This window comes from Protopterus annectens, chromosome 14.part0, assembly GCF_019279795.1.
Source record: "Protopterus annectens isolate FY-2018-M chromosome 14.part0, PAN1.0, whole genome shotgun sequence".
NCBI lineage: Eukaryota > Metazoa > Chordata > Ceratodontiformes > Protopteridae > Protopterus > Protopterus annectens.
Window position 1 is genome coordinate 166,048,293 of NC_056748.1, and position 26,697 is coordinate 166,074,989.

Here is a 26,697-nt window from a genome sequence, read left to right on the forward strand (position 1 = left end):
TCTTTTTCATGACTCCCATTAATCCTGATGTTATTCCTTCTAGATCTGTTCTCTAAGTTTCTATTTTTTCTTGGAATAAATTGTTTTGTTTCCAAAGAAATCCAGTGTTATTTTCATACAGTCTTCCATCAAAATCAGACATTTCCTCTTCCATACTCGAGATTTGTGATGATTTTAGTTTAAGAGATTCACTCAGCACTTCATCTTATTTTTTACAGTCTTCTTTAAGATTGTCCATTTTGCTTTCTAATTTATCTATCTTTAATGAAAACTCACTAATGTTACTTAGTATAGCCTGTATGTCTTTTTTCATAGTACTGTCCTGTACAATGAGCTTAGAGTGGCTCTTTCTGAGGAAATTAGTTCTTTATAGTTTTCTTGACAGGAAAAAGCAATTAAAATAGTTTTAAACTTGTTTTTTTTTGTAGTAAATCTTTGACAGATGTTCAACCATAAATCCATCAAGTTTTGAAATGTTCTGTTTGAGTTTTTTACTAAAATCTCTGTCAGAGATGTTAAAATAAAGCAGTGCTAAAAACACAGTGCTGTTAACTGCTCACCATCTTGGCCACACATTCCACAATGCTCTTTTTTTATGTCATGAAGTTCTAGGTATTGTGTTTTAAACCTTTTCTTTTTCAAAATAATCACACAGATCCTTTTTAGAAAGGGGGAATTATCTGTACTTGAGCTTTTCTCAGCCCTGTTTTTAGATTACATCCAATAACTTTTGTCCCTCTGTTGGCACAGAGGATTAAGTCCATGAACAGTTAACAGCTGTTTACTCTAGTCCAGGGCTTGACTCCCTCAGCCTGCACTTGCCTATTGCATTATTCTGAGCACGACACTAAACCAACGGTACTCCTGGGCTGAGAATTAAAAAGTTCATATAGATCAGTGCTGTACCCTGATTAACAAATACAGATACATACATAAAATAAATAAACTTACTAAAGAAACATGCTCTTAGTAATGCAGTTGGGTATTTACGTGGTCTTAACGCAACATGCACAATGTAACACAGCAATTTCTGCATTTAAAGAAGAATGGCTCTGTTCACAATAGATTATGTCACTGTTAAAAACAGCATTATCTCACTATTTTCAGATATAGATATTCTTTACACTACTATTTATGAGTCAATTGTGCTCTGTTTTTCTCAGTCAGAACAACCATCCCTCAGAGTTTGAAACCAAAAAATGTCAGATCTAATGTTGTCTGTTTTCATCTGTTCAAACATGTCTTGCCAGATTTGACCTATGTGCCAATTTTGAAGCTTATCAAATCCAGGGTTCTGCCCCCCCAACCCATAATTCCATAGGTTATACCTCAGATGCTCAGATCTCATTTGCCACTTGAACAATATGGGCATGTGCCAGAGTTCTCCTTGGCAGTGGGTTATGATATTTTAATGATTTCCTTTTTACAGCAACTCTTCTCCTATGTGAACATTTTTCTCTCATGAACTCCCATATTTAGTGGTTTCTACTATTTTTTTAGTGATTATTTTCTCTTTTACAATCTTAGCATAGATAGACCTTAAGGTCTTTGGCCTTCTCATTCTCTCATTTCTCATTATATTTAGAGCTATTTATATTTCTTAAAAAAAAAAAAAAACTTTTCCTCTAACATTTCCTGCAACTTCAGGATGTTGGAATCAACAGGGCTCATGAAGTGCTCAGAGTGTGGGCACAAACTTCCTCCACAACACCCGCACTCCAAGTGTGTTTATTGTCTTGGTGCTGCCCACCTTGATGTTGAATGTCAATCTTGTGCATCTTTCAGTGCCAGGTCCCTCCAGGGACAAGCTGGTTTTAAAGGGGTTCCTTTCAGCATAGACAGGGGCCACGTCATCACTATCTTCTCCTTTGAGATGAGACAAGCTTAAGACTAAGACTCCAGAAAAGAAAAAAAGATAAAGACAGACAGGATAAGAGGAAGAAATAAAAAGAAAGGAGCAATTCTTCTTCCAAGACTTCTAAGAAAAGATCTCTGTAACTGCTATCTCAATTGGCCCTGATCCCAAGATTTCCAAAAGGCCAGAACCTACAGAAATCCCCTCCTTGTACCAGTTACTTACCAGGTCAGGGGAGCTCCAGACTGCAATTACAAATTCAAGATGAGAGAAGATATTCATGACCATCTTCAGTAGTGTCATCCATTCGATAATCTAGGAACCTTATGGAGCTTGACGTTCTTAGAATGATGAGACAGTTATTGAGGACAGAGATACATCTTGGGGTTATTCCGGTACCATCTCCCTGAAAGGTACTGAGTGCAGGCCAGCTTGCCCTTCCCTTGCAGGAATCCATACCAGCTCACCCTTTCAAGTGAGGATTACTGCAACCACCTGGAAACACAGCACCTCAGTCAGTGACAGAGCTGCTTACATTTTCAAACCACCTGTATCCCTATCTTTCCCAACTCCGATTCCTTTGGACCAAGATGAGACTCAGAGCTGAAGCTTTGTGCTGAGTTCTGAGGGATTGTGTTGATACTGAAGTTTTCAGAGTTGTCTCTTCCCCTCAGTGCTTCTGCCCTGGAAAACTTAAACCTGAGGTTGGCTTCAGGGCCAGGACTCGTAGGTGTGGTGATTTCCCTCTCATCTTCAGAACTCGTCTTTAGAACAGAGGGAGCATTTCATCCTGGTGGTAACCTTGGATTTCAAGGCCTTTGAAAGGGTTTTGGCTGACCAAGATGTGACACCCTTGCACTGGCCCAGTAATCAGGGAGCCTCAATCCTCATCACTGGCAACAGTGGGGAACGTACACACTCGGAGAATGACAAGTACACACACATTAAAGTGCAATTTCCATCAAGAGCAGACAAAGATCACAGTCAGTCTGGGGCTGGTTTCTCCCTATTTCTACAGATCCCCAGTAATATTCCACACTGGCACAGCTATAGGGTTGAGATCTCAGCTGAGTGGCCAAACTAAGACCACCAGCACCCTCTCTGGCTAACCAGTGCTTCGTCTCCCTTCCCAAATAGCTGGCATACATGGTCTTTGATATTTGTTTTATATACAAACACAGTCACACACACACCTAAGAAAGGCTGGCACAGGTTTACTGGCTATGTCCCTTTCTACCCAGACTATAAGGTAGTTTTCACTGTCACCAGCCAACTCTTATCAGCTAGTTTAAGGCCCTTAACAAAGCGTGTCCAATCCTACTGTGTAATGTTACTATTAATCCAAATGGTAGTCTGACCAAGAGCAAGGCTATGTAGGAGTGGCCTATACAGTGTCACCAAATATATATGCATGCACTCTTATAGCTTTAATATCTCTAAACAGACAAGCCACAATTGGAAGGTTCAAAAATATTTAATAATAAATAATAAAAGAAGAAGACAATACTCAGTAAGCAATCATTTACATCAGAGTTTGAAATCACAGGAAATATTTAAAAAACATTGCAGGACAGTCTCAAATAAATAAAGAAAACATCTAAGTTATACTTTATTAAATTCCTCTCTGAATCTAAAAGAGTTACTATGCCCTAAAAACTTACTTACAGAACAACACATATGCAGAAGTGAGGAGTGAATGTTTCTAGGTCCAAGACAAGGTACAAAAGGCACAGTCTCCCTCTGAGAGAGATCTTAAATTAATATCAAATATTACTGCTGGGTTAGCTTGGATGACATCACCTTTTGTCACCTGACTTTAGATCCCAAGCTAAACCCCAGTTGTTAGGACTAACAGAATTTAGTATCTCCCTGTGAAAAATACATATCTCTCAGATCATTGCATACCCCAGAAGTCATAAAACAATAAAACACTTCTACATCTCAAACCTAGTAATTACTTCTCTTTCAAGACAATACACAAATTTCCAGCTCGAGAAATTCTGTCTGCTACTGCACTGAAACTGAGAAATAACATCTTCTGTTTATGTCCCAGCAATTATAAAAACAATTTAATTTCAACTATTGTCTCTGAATTTTTTTCAAGTTAACCTCCTGTGTTCCAGTTTCCATTAAACATATACATATGAACAGTCACAATAGTGCAGGTACATTCTTATTCTATTCCAATAGGGCATGTTGTGGTTACATTTTAGCTCTGTACTTTACACACACTTCTGCATAAATCATATCAATATTCACAAATGACATAGAATTATTTACAAAATTTCTGATAGCTGGGCTGGCAGTGTGACATTTCTTCTCCACTGAAAACTTAAGCTAGTTTTTCAAGTGACCCTTGAGAAACGCTGTTTGAGAGCATTGACTGTCTTGGAATACCTCACCACATTCCCTGTTTTGAGAGCCCATCTGTGTTGGCATTACTAACCCCACTGCAGTGCTGCACTGTCATATCATATGCCTGCAACCCTAGGCTCTACCTTAGTAACTTGGCATTTTGCTGGCTGGCTCAATGTAGCCATGTTAAGGGATTGTGGTCTGTAACTACAGTGAATTTCCTTTCTTACAGATAAGGCTGATGTTTCTGCCCACACTATAGCTAGACATTCCTTTTCTAGATCTGCATAGCATTCCTACCTGGGTTGGAGCCTACAATTGAGATATACCACTGAGTGCTCTTCTTCCTCTAAGGAGACCTGGATGAATACAGCCCCCACCTCATGGTTTGAAGCATCCACCTGCACAAAAAAGTATTTGCTGTAATCTGGACTGGCTAACGCAAGGGGTCCTCCCAAAGCTTTTTTAAGCTTCTGGAATGCCTGCTCAAATGCTGAGGTCCACACTACCTTATTTGGATTTTTTCCTTGTCAGTTCTGTGAGGGGGGGCAACTATGGTACTAAAATTGAGGACAAGCTTTCTGTAGTACTCTGCTTTCCCTAAGAATGCCCTCACCTGCTTTTTGGTAACAGGTTCAGGCCATGCCTTAATGGTTTCCACTTTGGCAGTTCTGGCCTGACCTTCCCACTCCCCACTCTATGTCCCAGGTAGGAGACCAATGCCATACCAACCTGACACTTACTGCCCTCTGTAGTCTGCCCAACACCTCCCTGACATGCTGAAGGTATTTTTGCCAGGAATGGTTGTAGATAGCAACCAAGGTTTACTGACAGGTGCCCTTGGCTCCCAGTGCTAGAGAGAGGTCAGCCTTTGTGACTCCTTTTGGCTTATATGAGTTCACAAAAATGCCCTTTGGGATGAAAAATGCCCAGGGAATTGTTATGGCTAGGCTTGTATAGGCCCTAGGACTGATAGCCTAGTACCTACCTATGAATATTATCTAGGTAAGTAAGGGCAAAATCTCCTGCTCCTGCTAGAATACAATCTATCACCCTCTGCAAAAACTGAGAAATAACATCTTCTGTTTATGGCCCAGCAATTATAAAAACACTGGGCCATTTTTCATCCCAAAGGGCATATTTGTGTACTCATACAAGCCAAAAGGAGTCACAAAGGCTGAACTCTCTCTAGCACTGGGAGTCAAGTGCACCTGCCAGTAACCCTTGGTAAGATCAATAATGGTAAGATATTTAGACCCACCCAGCTGCTCTAGGGCTTCATCTGTCTTAGGCATGGGGTAAGCATCTGACTTTGTGTGACTATTTAATTTCCTGTAGTCCACACAGAACCTGGTGCTGCCATCCTTCTTTGGTACCAGTACCATTGGAGATGACCAGGGACTGCTGGACTCCTGGATTACCCCCAGTTATAACATTTCTTGTATCTCCTCCCTCAGAGTCTGTTTGACTCTCTCAGGCACCCTATAAGGGGCCTGCTTAATAGGCCTTTGGGGTCCTGTATCCACATGGTGCTGCACTAGGTGGGTGCACCCTGGTTTCCCAGTGAAAATGTCCTCAAACTCCTGTCACACTGCTCTGATTTCTTGAGCCTGGGTAGGGGATAGCTGCTGGAACATTGCTACCCCTTCCACTGAGGTGTCAGTCAAAGCATCACTGAGGAGATCAGTCACTAGATCACCCTTATCTGCCTGCTGCCATCCACTGCAAATGCTCAGCACAAGGGCCTCCCTATCATGGTAAGGTTTCATCATGTTAATATGGTACAGTTTGTGTCCCTGTCGCCTGTCTAGCAGTTCTACCATGTAGTCAACATCACTGACCTTCCTTACTACTTTGAAGGGTTCCTCCCAAGCTGCCTGCAGCTTGTTGTGTCTGACAGGAATGAGAATCATAACCTGCTGCCCTACAGCATACTGTCTAGCTTGAGCACTCCCATTATACTAGACTTTTATTTGCTGTTGGGCTTCTGCCAGGTTCTCGTGGGCCAAACCCATTAGTTCCCTGAGCCTTGTCCTGAGGTTTAAGATATATGTCACAACAAACTCCTTGTTGGATTCACACTCACCCTCCCACTCACCATGAATCAAATCTACAGGTCCCCTCACCCTATACTCATACAATAACTCTAAGGGTGAAAAATCTGTGGATTTCTGGGGCACCACTCTGTAAGCAAATAACATATGGGGCAAATATTTTCCCAGTCCCTCTTAAACTGGTCTGCAAATGCCCATAACATAATCTTGAGTGTAGAGTTGAACCTCTCAACAAGACCATTAATCTGGGGATGGTAGTGGGTAGTATTTAGGTGCTTCATCCCACAGAACATTCACAGACAAGCCAGCAGGTCTGATGTGAAATTGGCACCTTTGTCAGTCAGTATTTCTTTTCGGAAGCCTACCCTGCTGAAAATCTCTAACCAAGCATTTGCCACCTTTTCTGTCTCAATGGAGGACAGAACCACTGTCTCAGTGTATCTTGTAGCATAATCTACTACCACTAGGATATACTTCTTCCTTGTGGAACTTGGGGTACTCAGAAGCCCCACAGTATCCATAGCTACCCTCTGAAATGGCTCCTCAGTCACTGTCAAAGGCATCAAAGGACCTTTCACCTTGTCTTCTGCCTTGTCTACCTTTTGGCACTGCTCACAGGTCCTGCAGTACCCTGTTACATGTCTGGAAATCCCAGGTCAATAAACGTTCTGCATAATACATCTCTCTGTACATTTTATGCCCATATGACCTGAAAAGGGAATCTCATGGACTATGGCTGCAAGTGCCAGATGGTAGGCTCTGGGCACTACCAACTGTTGTATTCTCTCACCTGCTAGCCCTCCCTCAGGGGTCCACTCTCTATACAGTGATCTTTTGTCCTAATATACTGATTTCCCCTTCCCCTGAGAATCAGGTGCCTCACAGGCTACCTTTTTCAGACCTTGTAATGTAGGGTTTGAGAGCTTTGCCTGTCTCACCTCTCTCTTGGTAACCTTTCTCAGCTTCCCCAAGAATTTTGTCCTCTGACAGTGGTGCCTCACTGTCAAGCTGGGTACTACTACTCACCTCTGCCCTTGCAGTCACTCTAGCCAAGGGAACATCAGTATCCACAAGCAACTGTGGCGCACCTTCAGTCTCACTACTACAGGGTAGCTCTGTCCCTGAAGTAACCACCTCACCAGTCCTGGCTGCAAGTCTGTGGTCTGTTTGGGTCTCCCCCAGGCTACCAGACCCACATGCTTGTCTCCAAGCCTGACTGCATGTAACTGCATGCACACAAAGTATTGCATTATCAACATCCTTCCCTATCAGGACATCTGCAGGGATATCCTCAACCACACCTACTTTCTGGCTTACTTTTCTACCCTCCCAGTCAAGGTAAACCCTAGCCAAAGATATTTGGAATGGGGTCCTTTCTAAAGCTCTGACTGGAGTAGACTGACCATTGCAGGCTTTACAATGGTTAAGTCAGAAGTTGTGTCTTTCTTAGCATTAGTCTCTTTCCCATTTACTAAGATAGGTTATACCCTCTTGTGGTAGTTTGGTACCCTTGTTGTCTCGAGACAACTTACTGCTGTCATTTTGTCATTCCCACTTACTGACTCTCCCACTTTTTGTTCCCCACCTTGGCTCCATAGACATCTATATGCTACATGGCTCCACTGGTTGCATTTAAAGCATTTAACCCTTGGCCCTGAACATATACCTGGACTACTGGCTTCCCCTGCTACTGGCAGACTCTGTTGGGGCAGTGTAGGCTGGCCACCATGGGTTCAGTTACACCCATGAGCAGCACTGGATATCCCTTTCCTGTGCAGTGATGCCCTGCTTGCTAGGTATAGGACTCCTTTCTTCCCCAACTCATCTTCAGTATTGCATTGTCTATCAGCTAACCAGATTCTCATGTCCTCAGGAAAAGTGCTAAGGGCTTGTTCCCTCACCAAAAGGTCTGCCAGCCCTTCAAAAGTGGTGACTTGACATCCACTCACCCACCTACGAAAATAAGTGCTTAGTTCAGCAATATATTAACACATACTTACATCTGCCTTGCATCTATGCTCACAAAACCTTTTCCTGTAAGCTTCAAGTGTTGACTTAAAACATTCTAAAATACATTTTTTTACAGTATTATAATTTAAGCAGTTGGTATCAGACAATTTCAAAATAGCAGTTACAGCTTTACCATGGAGTAAGGGGGTCAGGAACTGAACCTAGAGCCCTTGGTCAACATTATACTGTTTATATACCCTTTCAATCATATGAATGAAACTATCAAAATTATCCCCCTCTGTAAACTGTGGAAGAAATTTACTGATCGTTGTTGCTTCTGGGGTTCAATTACTCACTTCCCCATTACCTCCATGACTCTGGTGAAGAGTCAACATCTCCTTCTCATGTTGTCTCTGCCTCTCATTCTCATCAGCTTCCAGAGATCTCAGTCTCTTTGCTACTTCTATTTCGATTTGTTTCTCCTACTGCTGTCTGTCTGCTGATTCTATTTCCAAATGTTTGGCCTCCAATTCAAGCATCTTTAACTCCAGATGGATTTTAAGTCATCTGTGGAAAAGTTGAACTATCCATTTTCTGAGAATTGTACATTCCCAAGCCCAATCTGATTTTTCTCCTGGTTGCTATTCTGTGATGCAGCTGTGACTAAAGCTGCAATAATTTCTGCTTTAGTCAGATCGGCATGCACCAGTCCTTTAGCCTGGCACATCTCAGCCAAATGGCTCCTTGTCAGCTTGCCATACTCATATGTGACATACTTGCCTGCTCTCCCTGACTAACTATGCTACAAAAAAAATAACAATTGTGATATGAAACTCTGAATGTTCACTGTGTGGCTGATTGAGAGTACAAACACCTTTCTTAGTGACCACTGTTTACAGGCTACAGGAATTCAATATCCACACCACTACAAGCCAATTAATATGTGATGTGGATATCCAACCACTGCCAACCAATTAATATGTGATGCCCCTGCACTGGTCCAGTAATCAAGGAGACTCAATCCTCACCACTGGCAACAGTGGGGAATGTACACACTTGGAGTATGACAAGTACACACACAGTAAAGTACAATTTCCTCAAGCGCACACAGAGATGACAGTGAGTCTGGGGCTGGTTTCTCCCTCTTTCTCCAGATCCCCAGTAAGACTCCCCACTGGAACAGCTATAGGGTTGAGATCTCAGCAAAGTGGCCAAGCTATGACCTCCTGCACCCTCTCTGGCCAACCATTGCTTCGTGTCCCTGCCCAAGTAGTTGACCCACACACACACACACACACACACACACACACACACACACACACACACACACACCCACAAACACTCTCTTTCAGATTTGTAAACTCGAAAACCAAAAACACACCACCGTACTGAGTATAAAATAAAAAAATAAAACAGCACAAATAGGTTCAAAAACTGGTACTTAAACGTTTTAATACTTAAACGTAACAACTGGTAAATGCCTTCATTCATAAAGAACTTCATCAGACCTAGTTGTAAAACACATCATGCATCTTATAAAACCATTAAATTAAATTAATCACATGATTCAAAAACATTAATGCTTTAACTCTTTCCTGTTTAAAACAACTTTAAAATTCTCTCTGTCATTCATACCTGGATCTGAAACTGTATTAAGTCTAACTTGCCAACAGTATTCCTTCCAGTTTAAGTCATCTTCGGCATTCCATCTTGTTTCATAATTAGTAACTTGATCTATCACTAAAAATTTAAAATCATCTTTGACATTTTTATGTAAAGATGTCACGTGCTTTGCTAGGGCATTGGTCATATCCAGTTTTTCAACCTCTCTTAAATGCTCATAGATCCTATATTAAAAACTGCAAACAGTCCTCCCTATATAGAATGCCTGACATAAACTGTAAAAAATTTTATAAACTACATACTTCAACTTACAGCTAAAATTACCTTACAATTTACTACTATAACCCCTGGCCTTAACATAAACTTCTTTCCCCACCAAAATATATTTGCAATAATTGCACATATTACACTTATACATGCCCTTGCATAAAAGATTACTATTTTGTTTGGTGCTATTAGTCTTTTAAACTACTCTTCTTTCTTGTTATGAAGATTGGTTTATCTCCTATAACTTTGTTAGTGTCTTGAAAATTCTTTAAAATTTTCCATTTCTCATTAATAATCTTTTTAATGCCAGATTCATCCACCAAATTTTCTACAATACAAGCCATACTAAAATTCTCATTTTTCTTCTCTATACCATAACTATTATTAAGGCCTGGATTTTTTTTTTGCTATTGTTTTTGACATTGCTTCTTCCATCACGCAATTGGGATAACCTCTTTGCAAAAATTAACTTTTCAAAACTTTACATTCCTTTAAAAAATAACAATTCTCATCTGTAAGTCTATTTATTCTATCAAATTGACTGTTGACTATGTTCCTTTTCATCTTCATATTATGCATACTATTATATTCTAAATAACTATTATTCTGTACTTCTTTTTTGTATATTTTCACCATAACCGTATTATCTTTAATTCAGACAGACTTTGTCTTTATTAAAGACAAATTTCAAAAACTGTGAAATAGAATTCAAATATTCAAAAAAATTCAAGTAACTACTTCTCAGACCCACTCCAACAAATCATCTATAAAACATTTATAAAAATTAATGCACTTAGCATATCTGGAATGCAAAATATATTGTCTCTTCCCAGCTAATCATGAAAAAATTGTCATAGCAGTCCCCTTGCTACACCACTTTTTTACCTGTACATTTTATTATCAAAAATGAAATAATTATAAGATAAAATTATAGCTAATATTTCTGAATATGGACTTATTTTGTTTGGTTAAAAGCCTGAGTACTTGGTTAAGATTTCATTTACCCTTTCAATTCCCTCTTCCTTGGGAATGACTGTATACAAAGAACACACATCAGCAGTAACCAACCAAACTTCATCATTTACTGTTATTCCTTTTACACTTTATATAAAATCAAAAGAATCTTTCAGATAGGATTCAGCTGTAATCACTGCTTTTTTTAAGCATTTATCTATGAATATGGCCATGGACTCAGTTTTACTTCCCCCACTAGCCACAATATGCCTAAAGTGGGTTTATCTATGTTTTAGTGTATCTTAGGGAGGCCAAAACACCTCCCTAATTTTGGCTCCTTACATTAAAATGCTCCTCCAAATCCATATCTATTCTACTTTCCAAAAAACATTCCTCAATGAGCAAATCTATAAGCCCATAGGCATATTTAATTTCAGCCCAATTCACTTCAGTATAGCAATTGGTATCACTCAAAATTTTGTTAATACTTTCTTTATAAAAACTGTAGTCCAGGACCACATCAACATTCCCCCTTGTCTGCTTTCGTTATATAATTGCTTTTATCTTTCCTAAGCATCTCTAGGGCATTTCTATCCTGCATTGACATATTCTAAAACACATTTTAACTTCTATTATTTAACAAATTTCTAATTTCTTTTTGACAGGTTAACAAAAAAGCCCCTAAATCTGGCTTTAATGGCAAATTAAAAACACTTGACTTTTTACATCGAAAGTGTTTAACTGTAGCCCCATGAAAAAACACTTTAAATTCAACTTCCTCACAAAATCTCTTAATGCATTAATAGTAGATACAATATTGGGCTTAGAAGAAGGCACAAAATTTCAACCTTTACTAAAGACATTAATTTGTTCAGCACTTAGTATTACAGATGAAAGATTCACTATCTTAAAATTTAAATTAACAGTACCTTTGTTCACTTCTGGAACTGCTGATTTCCATATTTCCCTCTGTTCTGAGCATACAATCCTTGTGTTGTCTGATGACAACAAGTCTGATTGTCCTTCATATAAATGTCTTGGTTGTTATTCTTGTTATAAAACTGCTTCCGGCTGAAAAACTGATTCAGCTGATATTTCTGCCCAAAATGGGGTTTCATTGCTGCTACCTGGGCCCAAGTTCTTTTGCCAGTGCCCCCGTCTTGATATACCTCTACACATTGAAAATCCTGTTTGCTCACCTCTTTCTTCATTGAAAAAACATTGGCCCCTTCATTATGTGCTGAAATAGAATGTCCTGTATCCCTTCTTGGCCTCTGATGCTTTATTATTAGAATCTTGATTCATTTTGGCATTGTCTATCACAGTGTTATTCAACCCTTGTGGTTCCTCATTGCCACTCATATACAGCCCCTTGCTGTAATCATCTTTGTCCTGCCGGAACTTCTTCATTTTCCATTTAAGTTGAATTTCATTTTCTTTATTTAATTTCTCCTGTATAGTATCCATTCTAGCTTCAAAGTTCACAGAAGACATTCTATTTCTTAATGAGTTATGCAGCAACACAACACTCTCATTTAAACTCGCCTGCCTGCTTTTCATATTTTCTAACAGCAACTGCACATACTGTAAGCCTACATTCTTATTGAGCGCCTTCTATGCATTGAGCAAGTCTTGAGAAAACTCATTAGCTGCTGGTATATTGTTTACTCTTAACCCCCTTGGAACTCTTTTTACTGCTAATGAGGCTTCAAAAACATGCTGTCCCATTGAAGCCTTTTGATTTTCAATAAATTATTTTCTAAAACCCGGAACTCCTTCAACAGACCAGGACCTCTATTGGATTGGCTCTCCAAAGGGGCTTGCCTTTCTCCCATAAATGGATTGGTTGGCTTCATCAGACATTCTGTCAGCCATTTATCCCCACAACCACTGTTCATATTTGATGTTTGATTGTCCACCGGGCTTAATTTTTTTTTTTTGCAATTGCTCCCAAATTTGTGATCATATTCGTTGATGTCCCTTTTGACAATTTTTCTTCTCCCACCTTTTCCATGATACCCTTGCCATTAGCAAGCATAGTATCATTAGGCATATCATATAACATGAACCCACAGGGAATAACCAAACAGCTTGAGTTTGATTCTGACAAAACATTAGCTTGGGAAAGGGTAGTATCATTCAAAAAAGCCATGGAATATCACTGTAAAATTGTAAACTCAAAAACCAAAAATACACCACCATACTGAGTATAAAATAAAAAAAATAAAACAGCACAAATAGGTTCAAAAATGGTACTTAAATGTTTTAATACTTAAATGTAACAACTGGTAAACACCTTCACTCATAAAGAACTTCATCAGACCTAGTTGTAAAACACATCATGCATCTTATAAAACAATTAAATTAATCACATGATTCAAAAACATTAATGCTTTAACTCTTTCCTGTTTTAAACAACTTTGAAATTCTCTCTGTCATTCAAACCCAGATCTGAAACTGTATTAAGTCTAACTTGCCAACAGTATTCCTTCCAGTTTAAGTCATCTTCAGCATCCCATCTTGTTTCATAATTAGAAACTTGATCTATCACTAAAAATTTAAAGTCAACTTTAACATTTTTATGTAACAATGTCACATGCCTTGCTAGAGCATTGGTCATATTCAATTTTTCAATCGCTCTTAAATGTTCTTACATCCTTTTTCTTATGGGGTGGGTCTGAGAAGTCTGAGAAGGAGTTACTTGAATTTTTTGAATATTTGAATTCTATGTCACAGTTTTTGAAATTTGTCTTTAATAAAGACAAAGTCTGTCTGAATTACTTGGATCTGACAGTATGTAAAAAGATAATAAGGTTATGTTGAAAATATACAAAAAAGAAGTACAGAGTAATAGTTATTTAGAATATAATAGTATGCATAATATGAAGTTGAAAAGGAAAATAGTCAACAGTTAATTTGATAGAATAAATAGACTTACAAATGAAAATTGTTATTTTTAGAGGAATGTGAAGTTTTGAAAAGTAAATTTTTGAGAAGAGGTTATCCCATTTGTGTGATGGAAGAAGCAATGTCAAACACAATAGCAAAAAGAAATTCAGGCCTTGATAATAGTTCTGGTATGGAGAAGAAAGATAAGAATTTTGGTATGACTTGTATTCTAGAAAATTAGGTGGATGAATCTGGCATTAAAAAGATTATTAATGAGAACTGGAAAATGTTTTAATAATTTTCAAGATACTAGCAAAGTAATAGGAGATAAACCGGTCTTCATAACAAGAAAGGGGAGTAGTTTAAAAGACTTATTACATAACAGCAAACAAAATAGTCATGTTTTATGCAAGGGCATATATAGGGCATGTATAAGTGTAATATGTGCAATTATTGTAAATATATTTTGATGGGGAAAGAAGTTTATGTTAAGGCCAGGGATTATAGTATTAAATTATTAGGTAATTTTAGCTGTAAGTTGAAGTTTGTAGTTTATATAGTTTTTTTTTGCAATTTATGTCAGGCATTCTATACAGGGAGGACTGTTTGTAGTTTTTATTATAGGATCTACAAGCATTTCAGAGTGGTTACAAAACTGGATATGACCAATGCACTAGCAGGGTATGTGGCATTGTTACAAAAAATGTTAAAGCTGATTTTACATTTTCAGTGATAGATCAAGTTTCTGATTATGAAACAAGATGGGATGCCAAACATGACTTAAACTGGAAGGAATACTGTTGGCAAGTTAGACTTAATACAGTTTCAGATCCAGGTATCAATGACAAAGGGATATTTTAAAGTTGTTTTAAACAGGAAAGGGTTAAAGCATTAATGTTTTTGAATCATATGATTAATGTAATGGTTTTATAAGACACATGATGTGGTTTACAACTAGGTCTGATGACGTTTTTTGTGAATGAAAGCACTTATAGGTTCTTACATTTAAGTATTAAAATGTTTAAGTACCATTTTTGAGCCTATTTGTGCCATTTTATTTTTCACTCTTTAAGATTTGTTTTATATACAAACACACACCTGGCAAAGGCTAGCATAGGTTTACTGGCCCCTTCTGCTCAGATCATAAGGTAATTTTCACTGAAACCAGCCAACTCTTATTAGCTAATTTAAGGCCCTTAACAAAGGGTGTCAAATCTTACTGTGTAATGTTACTATTAATCCAACTGGTAGTCTGACCAAGAGCAAGGCTATTTAGGAGTGGCCTGTACAGTGTCACCAAATAGATATGCAAGTACTCTAAGACCTTAAATATCTCTAAATAAGCCAGCCACAATTGGAAGTTTTAAATATAATAATAAAGGAACAAGACTGCAGGACAATCCCAAATAAATAAAGAAAACATCTATATTCCTATCTGAATCTAAAAGAATTACTATGCCCTAAAAACGTGCTTACAGAACAACGTTCAAGTAGAGGTGATAACATGATGTTTTTAGGTCCAAGACAAGGTACAAAATGCACAGTCTTTCTCTGAGAGAGTTCTTTAATATCAAATATTACTGCTGGGTTAGCTTGGATGACATCACCTTTTGTCACCTGACTTTAGTTCCCACGCTAAACATCCATTGTCAGGGCTAACAGAATATAGCATCTCCCTGTGAAAAACGCATACCCCGCAGATCTTTGCAGATCCTGAAAGTCATAAAACAACAAAACACTTCTACATCTCAAACCTAGTAATTACTTCTCTTTCAAGTCAATACAAAAAAATCTTCCAGCTCTAGACATTGTGTCTGCTACTGCACTGAAACTGAGAGATAACATATTCCGTTTATGGACCAGCAATTATAAAAACAATTTAATTTCAACTATTTTCTCTGAATTTTTTTCAAGTTAACCTCCTGTGTTCCAGTTTCCATTAAACATATACATCTAAATAGTCACAATAGTGCAGATACATTCCGGTTCTAGTCCAATAGGACATGCTGTGGTTAAATTTTAGCTCAGTACTTTACACACACTTCTGTATAAATCATATCAATATTTACAAATGACATAGAATTATTTACAAAATTGCCAATAGCTGAGCTGGCAGTGTGACACAAGATATCAATCACCCTTTCAGCACCATCTGCTATCACACTACTATTTCCCATTCCATAACCCCTCCCTTCTTTCTCTCTTTCTATACTCTACTTACTCTGCATGACTCCAGACTGACACCTGTGATGTCCTCCACTCTGAGCCAGTAATCAAGGACCCTGAATCCTCACCTTTGGCATTGGAGAGGGATGTTCACTTGGAACAAAAATGGATACACCCAGTATTTCCAGATGCAGGTGTCAGCATCAAGTAAAATTTCCCTAAAGAGCACAAAGAGAACACATTCAGTCCAGGGTATGGATTTCTCTATCTGTCTCCCTCCAGGTCCCCAGTAAGACTCCCCACTGTCAGAGCTATACAGTTGAGATCTCAGTTGAGTGTCCAAGCCAAGTTCTCCAGCACCCTCTCTCTGAAACCAGTGCTTCATGTCCTTCTCCAAATGGCTGACATGCACACTATTTGAGATTTAATTTTTACACACACATACACACACACACACACACACACACACACACACGCACACACACACACATGGGAAAGGCTGGCACAGATGTACTACCTATGCTCCCTTCTGCCCAGACTATAAGGTAGTTACACCACCACCAGACACTCCAAAGCCAGTTACTTTAAGGCTCTTGCAAGAGTACCCAATTATACTGAGTGATATTAATATTAATACAAATGGTAGCCTGACCAACAGCAAGGCTTCCAGTGCAGCCAGAGCTGTCACAATGCATATAAGTGCTCTCAGAGATTAATATATATTTTAAAAGACCAGCTACAATGAAAAGTTTAAATATATTTAATAATAAATAAGAAAAGGACACAAAAATACTTAATATGTATTTACAGTATACACCAGAGTTTCAATCACAGGAAATATTAAAATAACACAGACAAATAGACTCAGACAGATACAGAAAAACAGTACTTAACTAATTTCACTATATTTTCCCGACTGAGCTAAAGAATTACTACTCCCTGGTTCACGTATTGTCCGAGGCAAGATGAAGCATGTGAGGGATCCTTTTCTGCCAGGTTCCAAAAACAGACTGTAATGAGACTTCAGTTTTATCTAGTATTAAACATATTTTTCATCCTAGATTACAGAATGACATTGGATACATATAGTTATCTGACTTCTGGTTCTCATGCTACCCCCACTGCTAGAAAGTGCCAGGATTTATCACATATGTGTCAAGAATACATTCACATATAGTTTTACTCAGATCTGTTGCAGCGTCTGGAAGTCATAAAACAATTTCAGACCTCTGCCCTTCCAGAATAGCAATAAGTTCACCCCAAAGACAATAAAGAAAGCTTCCTATTACAGATATTTTGTCTCTGGCTACAATCTTTATGGCATAGGTCCAGTAATTTAATTTCAGAATATTTTTCAAAGTCAGGTTGAATGATATTAACCCCTTCTCTTCCAGTATCCTCTATTAAAACATATACACTTAATCAGTTACAATACAATTAGGAGCCACTGTTGGTCTATTTTATTAACACAAACAACTTTACAAATACATTTTCAACACAGCACCTTCACAAATTATTGACAGAATTCCAGCTAGCTGTGCCAGCGTATGTTACACATCCACTTCCCTACTGCTCCTGGCATAGCTGGTGATACCTCATATCATCACAACCCCTACAACTGTCTCCCTCCTTACACATTCTACAACCACATTACTCCCCCCATCCCTACCCCTCCCTGCTTTCTCTCACTATACTCTATTTCTCTCATCCTCCTAGCCCTACTCCCTTTCTGGGTTCTCATACACTTACAAATAAAATATTGATAAAAGTTGTCTTCTACTATGTAAGAACAATGTTATGCTCTATGGTTATAAAAAATACACTACTGATCATGGAAAATGTGCATAGTCTACACATATCCTATAACCTGTTCCAAATGTAAAGCATAGATCACTGTATATAGTCTACTCTGTGGTATGTAGTGTCATCCTTTAGTAGGTTAGGAATGATTAACATAATGTTATGCTTTGACAAAAAAACTCTGTGTATCAACATGCTGTCCTTTATTAGGTTAGGAACTTTGTTATTTTTGTGTATCATTTGGTTAACATAATGCTATGCTTTTGCCAAAAATCCTGTGCATCATAGTATCCCACATGTTGATCGGTGTGCTGGGTCAGCAATGTAACTTTCTATTACTGAATATCAGTTTCCATTTATCTTGTTAATTAACATTACTTCAGATAATGTATTTATATGTACTGTAGTGGAGCTTTTTCCTTTGGCCACCGCTGAAAATGGGATCCTTGGCCCAGTCAGACCTTCCTGGTAAACAAATGTAAAATAAATAAAGACAGGGTGGTTTCAACCAGTTTGTTTCCATCCAAACCTCATCTGCACTTTGTGTCTTTCCCTCTTCATCCAATCTGACAGAGACAGTCGGTATCAATAGCCTCTGTGAAAGTTTGCTTTGTTAGCTTCCCATCTGCTTCTGACCATTCTGATGCCCCCATAGAGTGTGTTCCAAGAAAAAGGAAGTGCCTGGGCTCTTCACCAAAATCTTTCAACAAAGATACTGACTTGGGGGAAGGAGAGGGTTCCCCTCACTCTCTCTCTCTCTACTTGAAGTCATCATCTTTGGGGACATCCTTCAATTAATGTAACAAATAGGGGTTTGGTCATCCAACAAACTTTCAACAGATGATTTAGTATTCTTAGAAGCTATTGGTACCAGACCAGCATAATTGTGGGAGGTACTATCAATTGATCTTCTCACAGATCTTATGGCTCAACGGGCATGGAAGAACCCTGATGTGGTGGACGCCATACCTAAGAAGGCTGACAAAATCTTATCAGCACCAATGGATCAGAAGCACTGCAGTACAGGTCCAGCAGTAGATGCTATAGTGATGGCAGCAGCCAGCAGAAGGAACTTTCTGAAGAAAGGTCATCTCTAAATCCATGTAATAGGGAATGTAGGGCAATGGAAAGATTTGGAAAGTGGACCTATGTCTCAGCAATTTTGTATTCAGAACTCTGAACTCTCTGGCCATTTAACAAGATTTCAGAGAGACTTGACTAAGGAGATCACCAAGCCTCTCTCAAGGGTACTGCCAGTAGATGTTAAAAAACAGTGGACTCCCAACTTTCCACCCTCCGATCTTCATTTAATGTGTCCATGCATCTGCAATATAACACAGCCGGTGGTACAGCCAGAGCAGCAGGCACTGGCATTATCATGTGCTGCCATGCCTGGATGTGACTTTGAGGAGAGCTTCATGTCATCTTTCATTAATAACCTTTGTGACAAAGGAGGTACAGTCAGCACAGTTAAAGTTTGTAAATAATTTTATATCATTTGTGAATATCACCATAATTGATATAAGATGCTTGTGTTACAAATGTATTAGAATTGTGTGTCATGTATATATCAAACTAGGTTTGTACAGTCATGTGTGTTGAAAAGATATTTTATAAAGTGTGTGTACTTAAAATGTAACCACAGCATGTCTTACTGGAATAGAACAGAAATGTACATGCACTATTGTAACTGTTTAAATGTATATAGTTTGAGAGTGGAGACTGGAATGCAAGAGGTTCGCTTCAGAAAAATAACTGAAATGAAATTACTTTCTGACAGCAAGGAGACACAATGTCTGTGAAGATAAGTTTTCTGTATGGTCTTGGAAGCACTTTATTGTTTTATGACTTCCAGGATTTGCCTTAGATCTGAGGAAAAACCCTTGACTATGTATTTTTACAGGTAGATGCTAAATTCTAAAAGCTGCCATCAATGGTTGTTTTGGGGCCTGGGAACTAATGCCATTCTGCAACTTACCCCAGCTGTAATATTTGAGATATTAATTTAAGAAGTATCTTAGTGAGAAACAACATTCTGTATTCTGTCTTGGACCTGACAAGATCCACTCACCACACATTTGCCTTGTTCTTAAGTAAGTTAACTAGGGTATAGTAATTATCTTAGATATATTTAGTCATATAGCAAAGCTTAATTTAGATGTTTTTCTTTATTTATTTGAGACTGTTCTGCAATGTTGTTTTAAATATTTCCTGTGAGTTTGAAGTCTGATGTCACTGTAATTATAGACTATTTATTTTCTTGTTCTTTTATTATTTATTATTAAATATATTTAAACCTTTCATTGTGGCTGATCTTTGTAGAGAGATTTAAGTTCTAAGAGTACTTGCTAATTTGTTTAGTGACACTGTGGGCCAATCAACCATTTGTTAAGGGCATTAAAGTAGCTGATAAGGGGTTCTGGTGGCAATGATAACTACCTTATAGTCTGGACAGAAAGGGGCATAGCTAGTAAACCTGTGCCAACCTTTCTCAGGTGTGTGTATGTGTGTGTGTGTGTGTGTGTGTGTGTGTGTGTGTGTGTGTGTGTGTGTCTAAAACAAATCTCCAAGAGTGTGTGTGTGTGTGTGTGTGTGTGTGTGTGTGTGTGTGTGTGGGGGGGGGTGTGTGAGCTACTTGGGCAGGGACATGAAGCACTGGTTGGACAGATAGAGAGTGTTGGAGGACTTGGCTTGGTACCCTGGCTAAGGACTGAACTCTATAGCTGTGCCAGTGGGGAGTCTTATTGGGGATCTGGAGAAAGAGGGAGAAACCAACCACAGACTGACTGTGGTCTCTGTGTGCTCTTAAGGGAAACTGCACTTGATGTAGTGAGCTGCATCTGGGAATACTGCATGTAACTTGTTATCCTCCCAGTGTATGCCCCCCACTGGTGCTAGTGATGAGGATTGAGGATCCTTGATTACTGGTCCAGTGGAGGGACATCACACCCCTTATGATGGTGCTGTCTTGTTTGGAGCAAAAATCAAGGATACATTCACCAGGACTCAACAAGATGGCAAGACTATCTCTGCAGTGAGAGTATGATTTTCTACCCCACAAACAGTATTCTCTAGGAACCAGAGACTGGAGATGAAGATGCGGTTCTGCAAATCACAGAGTACCTTCCATGACTCCCAAGGTGACAGACCTCCCCATGGCAGAGGGGGAGGTAATTTTAATGAATGACACAAAAGAAGCAGACTGCAAAATCAAGGCTTTGGAGGTCCTTTTTCCAAGAAAATCTTTCAGCACTCCTGAATGGTTGCCCATCAATTGCACTCTGAAGACAGTTGGGGGTGTCTTTTATTGTACCCTCAAGCATGGTGCAAGATAACATCAGATTCATGGGTGCTAAGGATAATATCCAAGGGCTATTCAATTCCCTTTTCCACCCACCCTCAGGAAAAGGACAAAGTCCCTGATGCTCCATCTAATCAGTGAGACTTAGAAGTCATAAAAATTTCAACATCGCTAGGAGTAATTCAATCAGTCCCCCATGTCTATTCCAGTTTCTTTCTATTACCAAAGGAAACTGGAGACCTAAGACCCATTTTGGATCTCAGTCACCTAAATTAATACATAAAACAGACAAAATTCCAGATGGTCACAGTATAGTCCATTTTACCTCTTTGAAGAAGGACAATTGGATGTGCTTTATAGATCTCCAGGATGCTTATCACATCAAAATAGAAAAGCACTCCATGAGATTCCTGACTTCTATCTGGGAGCCAGTCATTTCCAATTCAGAGTGCTGCAATTTGATCTCACAACAGTCTGCAGGGTATTCGCCAAGAAGATTGCAGTAGTAGCTGCATACCTGCACCTACTGGGGATCCAAGTCTTCCCATATCTAGATGATTGGGTCCTCACTGCCTGTACCAAGCATCTCCTACACAGTCATTGGGATCAAGTACTTCAGCTTCTTCTGAATTTAGCAATCTCAACAAACCTACCAAATGTAAACTAATTCCATTTCAGACTATAGAGTTCATAAAATGGCTTTTAACACCAAACTTCAGATAGTCAGCCTTCTTTAGTCTAGGATTCAGTCACTTCATCTATCAGCTCTTCAGGTTCTACACCATCCAAAACCACCAGCGAGGTTAATCCTACAGCTCTTGTGCCTCATGGCATCTATTATTTTAATGATTCCTTTAGCAAGATTTTTCATGACAGTGATGTGATGGGCTTTAACAATACAATGGTCTTAATCCACTCCCCATCTATGTGAAAAGATTTGAATTATGCAAGTCTGTAAAATCCACATTGCTTGGTTGATAATATTTTTGTCTGTGACCAAGGCCCATCCTTTCCAGACTGATTCACCAGTTGCAACAGTGACCAGTGAGCACAGATGCATCCCTTCTGGGGCGAGATAGGGGACATTTTGAAGGGAAGATTGGCCTCTGTTGTTGACCATGGTCGACAACAGAGGCCAATCTTTACATCACTGTCTTGGAGCTCAGAGTGGTCTTCCTAACATTGCAGGTATTTCAGGACCTACTCCCCAAGGGTGTGATATCCATACAGATGGACAACATAAGTGTTGTATAGTACATCAACAAACAAGGAGGAACCCATTGTCATCCTCTTTGTCAAGAAGTCATGAGGGCTTGACAATGGGTGATGTCTTTACATACCTTTATAATAGCAACACACATCTCTGGGAACACCAATCTACTTGTGGACAAGTTGAGCAAGACATTCTTGATGCCTCATGAGTGGTTCCTCAATCCTATAGAGACACAAGCAATTTTCAGTTGCTGAGGCCAACCTTGCTGTGACCTCTTTTTCCTCCTATCTAAACAACAAATGCAGTGGGTATTTTGTCCACAGAGAGAGACTGTGAGGGATGCTCTGGTCTACAATTTCCCCTGGGTCTCTTGTATGCTTCGCCCCATTTACCCATAATGAAAAAAATTCATAAAGAAAGTAAGGTAATGCAAGGCCAAGGTAATCCTCATTGCTCCCAGACATGGTTCCCCTACATATGGCCTCTTCTAGTACATCCTCCATGGAAGTTAGATCATTATCCAAATCTACTAACTCACCTATCTGGACTGCCTCCTCTGGATCAGATGTCCATGATGTTAATCTCATGGTTCTTCCAGTCTATCAGGACTGCCTCCTCCTGATCAGATGTCCATTATGTTAATCTCATTGTTCTTCCAGTCTATCTGGACTGCCTCCTCCAGATCAGATGTCCATGATGTTAATCTCATGGTTCTTCCAGTCTATCAGGACTGCCTCCTCTGGATCAGATGTCCATGATGTTAATCTCATGGCTCTTCCAATCTATCTGGACTGCCTCCTCTGGATCAGATGTCCATGATGTTAATCTCATGGTTCTTCCAGTCTTCCATGATGTTAATCTCATGGTTCTTCCAGTCTGTCTGGACTGCCTCCTCTGGATCAGATGTCCATGATGTTAATCTCATGGTTCTTCCAGTCTATCTGAACTGCCTCCTCAGGATCAGATGTCCATGATGTTAATCTCATGGTTCTTCCAGTCTATCTGGACTGCCTCCTCCGGATCAGATGTCCATGATGTTAATCTCATGGTTCTTCCAGTCTATCTGGACTGCCTCCTCCGGATCAGATGTCCATGATGTTAATCTCATGGTTCTTCCAGTTGTAACCATAGCCAGCGATGTCAGGCTTCCCCTTGCAGTAGTTAATTTTCTTTCTACTTCACAGGAAATCATTCACTAGGAAGGTTACCACAGTAAATGGAAGAGATTTTCAGTTTGGGCCTACTGCAAAGGTCTAGACCCATTTTCAGCACCAGTTCCTTCAATACTTGAGTTTTTTGTCTTATCTCTTTGACAAAATTCCATTTTTGCAACTATTAAGGTTCATTTGGTGGCTATTTCCAGTTTTCATGTTGGACGTAATGATATGTCAATTGCATCTTTCAAGATGTCAAAAACCTTCCTTAAAGGTACATTTCTGTTGAGACCTCACAGTAGAGACTCAGCACCCCATGGGACATCACCATTCTGTTACAAGCTTTAACCCAGGCTACCTTTTAACCTTTTAGCACAGTAGATGACTTCCCAAAGGATACAATAATGCATTTTTGAAATTTAGTTTCAGACCATGATTTTGACACCAGTTATTTATTTAAGGCAAACCTTCCTTCTGGATGGTTAAGTCATTTGGGGATTCACTGACTGCTCATAGCATCCAGTCATCTGCAAATTTAGTCAGCCAGAACCCTCTGGTATTGGCTTTTACTTCAGAAAAGTAGATGGCAAACAGGAGAGGTCCCTACATAAAATCTTGAGGGGAATCCACTGGTGACTGGTCTCTTTATGGAGGCAAATTCCCCTATTTTCATTATCTGCATCCCATGGGTGACACAGGAGTTTATTCACAGTTTATTTAGCTTGTCTACTATGCCAGAGTGGGGGACTGTGTCAAAAGCTATTGCCAGGTTGAGGTATGCGGTGTGTACTGTCTTAAATTATTAAACCCCTGTGGTGCCTAAAATGTTACTCCAGCATTATCCAAGTGAAGCTACCAGATGTTTAATATAATCTGGTTATACTTACATTAAAGAATTCCTAAATCATGCTACATACAAGCTATTATAAGACTTACTCTTAAAGCTTAAATGATGCAAACACAAATGTACTGATACTTGACTTCTGTCTAATGAAGATACAGACATATTAAATGTTGTTTGTATATTATTTATTCAAATTTCCTGAATAACCAGAACATATTGAAATCCATTTTTGAATTTTAGGAAAAGCACAACAGTGTCAGGTTGAGAGGGTGGACTAATGGTTAAGGTGTTTGCCTTACAAATACAAAGGTACAGGGTTTGAGTCTCACAGGGGATAATTAGCTAGGCTTACAATGGCTTGCAAGGGCAGTTAGCCTAGTACTAACCTATGAATACTAACCTATGAGTGTCCATTGCAATGTATTTGAATGGCACTTTGGTAATAAACACTGGAATTAACAGATTTATAAACATAGATTAGAGGCTGTCTTGCAACACTCAGGGAAGCTGGCACATAATTTCTCAATTCCTTTCATTATTCCAGGCAAGTAAAACCTTGCTAGGGTTTATACTTTATTCCTGTCCATTTCTAGGTGTTCCCCAAGCACATGGCTATTTACTACTCTTATTACTCAATTTTTAACATAAGAAATAACGTAAAAAGTTCTGAATGGAGTGCATCATCTAAAGGATGAAAGATCAGGTAAGCTGGCCATAGATCAGTAAGGGTTGTTGTATTGCAATAACTAAGGAGATTCAATTAATATGTGAAGAGGAACCTGTCCAAAGTGGCCAGTAGGCCTATGTTAAAAGTTTACTTGAACCCGTACCCTTTACTCAGTTACCAGAGGGCAAAATAGAGGAACTAATTAAAGTGATAATAACAGAATAACGTGGACAAAATAAAAATAAGATTAATAACGCTACGTCCCCATGAACAGATATAATCCCAGCTGAGGTATGGCATTTGGAGGGGATAGGATGTCATAGAAAAGGGTAGAGATGATCAGTGCCTTACTCTAGGGGGAAAAATAACTGGCTTTTTTGGAGAGAAGAAATCATAGCTGTCATATTAAGGGAAGGTAAGGACCCCAGTTTGCCAGGATCTTGTTGGCCTGTTACTGCTCTGAGCCACTGCTATAAACTTTTATGTTAATATTGGTGGATAGGGTGGCCAGAATTATTCTAAGGCTTACATATGAGGATCAGCATGGGTTTGTCACTGGAAAGAAGACAGGTCTCAACCTCATGTGGGCAGTAATGTTCATCCAGGATGTGCAGGTCTGTTAGAATTAGAGGTTCTCAGTCTAGAGGCCAAAAAAATGACAGGGTGAGATGAACCTATTTATTTAAACTTCTATTACACTACAGTTTTCTTGAAAGCTTTATAGTGGGATTAAACACTTCATATTGGGTAACTATGGCTAGTGTTAAACTCCAAGTAAGCAAAAAACTTAAAGTTTCTCCAAAATCAATGAAGGATGAATAACTGAACAAACAAGTGGAATAAAACCACAAGTTATTATACAAAAACATTAAGTGCTTTCATCCCTAAAGAACGGGACTTCATCAGAATGTAACATACTCAATTAAAGTGCATTTATATATAAACATTAAAATATCACATGACTTAAAACACTGAATTCCAATTTCCAAACCTTAAATTAATCACAAATCTTGAAAAGCCTTTTAAAAACAATTTAAAATATTAGAGGGATAACCAGATTGAACTAATGACTTGATATTGTACATGATAATATGTAACCAAAAAGTATATATGATTACAGCTTAGATGCTCATAATGTTAGTGTACTGCTGAGGGACAGTATCATTTAAACCAGGAAATAAATTCACTTCAAAACTCATCTGCCTTAATAATTCCTTATATTCAAGTCTTTGTTCCCAGGCTACTCCTCTGACATTTGGCATGACTTGTTCTAACACAAAAATTAAAAACAAACTATTATCTGGGCAAGCAATCTTATGTTTATTAAGGGTATTATTCTCATTAGAGGTTTTCACATCATAATAATGTTCATAAATGTGCTTTTTTAAAGCCCTTTCAGTTTTTCCTACATAAAAGAAATGACAAAAATCACACTAAGCAAGATAAACCACTCTGGTAGAATTATATCTGTAGATTTGTTGTGATTTAAACTCAAAGTCACAACTTTTTAATTTTAAGCTATAGCCTACATGAATGCATTTGCATTGTGAACAGGATCCACATTTTGTCACGCCTCTTAATGTTTCTACAGAAGTGGTAGAGGCA